Raw genomic sequence first — 1,210 nt, 5'->3', positions numbered from 1 at the left:
CTCCGCTCTGAACGAACCCGAACTGCTGATGAACAGCAGTCGATCTGCGCACGCAAGGAGGTGCTATTCCTATTCTTCTTCTGGAAAAACGAAAAAGAGCTTCAAAACAGACTGCAGCGCCATCTGAAGCAAAGAGCATACTTCCTGCGGACACTTTTTTGGCTGAGTGGCCCATCTTGTTATTTACTATCTTTGCTTGTATCAATTTGTCTTAACAGATCAATATGTCTGTAAACAGCTGTTAGCTTTATTCTAGAAAATTCCTTAATAACCACTAACAAAAAAAATAAATCCCAATGGGGGTAAATCTACTGATTTAAAAAAGTGTACATCCAAAGAGCTGGGAAAATAATCAATTATTGCTTTTAAAAGCAAGTCTGTCATTTGATCTAATCGTGGCACTGTGCTTATTCAAAGCACCTTTTAGAGAGAATCTTTAGTGCAAAAAAAGTGTTCAGTATAAAATTATTTTTTGGTAAGAACTTTTGCCACCAAAATATGTCATTGATTAGCAATGACGTAGACCATGTGCGTATGCAAAATGTGTTTGAGACGTGGGAAGTGCTCTAGTTAAAAGTCGCAATTTCCGCGTGACGATGATTTGTAATATTTTACATACATTAATGAAGAAAACATTTTAAAAAATCTAGCCTCAGCTGTTATGGAAAAAATAACCTAAATTTAAAGACAAACTGATACAAACTGCTGTGCATTGTATGGGGGAAACAGTGGTTCACTCGTTAAAGAGATATTTGAGGATAATTTGCGCCATGAATTTTTGACTGCACGATAGTTTACGTTTCAGGTAAATCAAACGACGAGAAGAGGGGTCAGTAGACCCTCGATAAGGACAGAATCGAGCCAAAATAAATTGCTGGGGAGCCATAAAAACTACCCATCACAATCCATTGAGGATTCGAACCAGAACCGCCAGCTCCTCCGTCCAGCATGGTATCTGTTGAGGTAACGGAGGTCACAGGAATACATAGAAGGCAAAAAAGGCAGAGGAAGACCAAGAATACATCTTTCTTACAGAACTTCAAAAACATGAGTGAAGAGAAAACAGTTAATGAGGGGTGAACAAAGATTGCCGGTGTGTGTGTTTTAGATCTGGCAAGAAGAAGAAGAAGAAGAAGAAGAAGAAGAAGAAGAAGAAGAAGAAGAAGAAGAAGAAGAAGAAGAAGAAGAAGAAGAAGAAGAAGAAGAAGAA

This window comes from Aplysia californica, unplaced genomic scaffold (genome assembly GCF_000002075.1).
Source record: "Aplysia californica isolate F4 #8 unplaced genomic scaffold, AplCal3.0 scaffold00109, whole genome shotgun sequence".
In the NCBI taxonomy this organism is placed as follows: Eukaryota; Metazoa; Mollusca; class Gastropoda; order Aplysiida; family Aplysiidae; genus Aplysia; species Aplysia californica.
Note: the sequence above shows the minus strand (reverse complement) of the source record.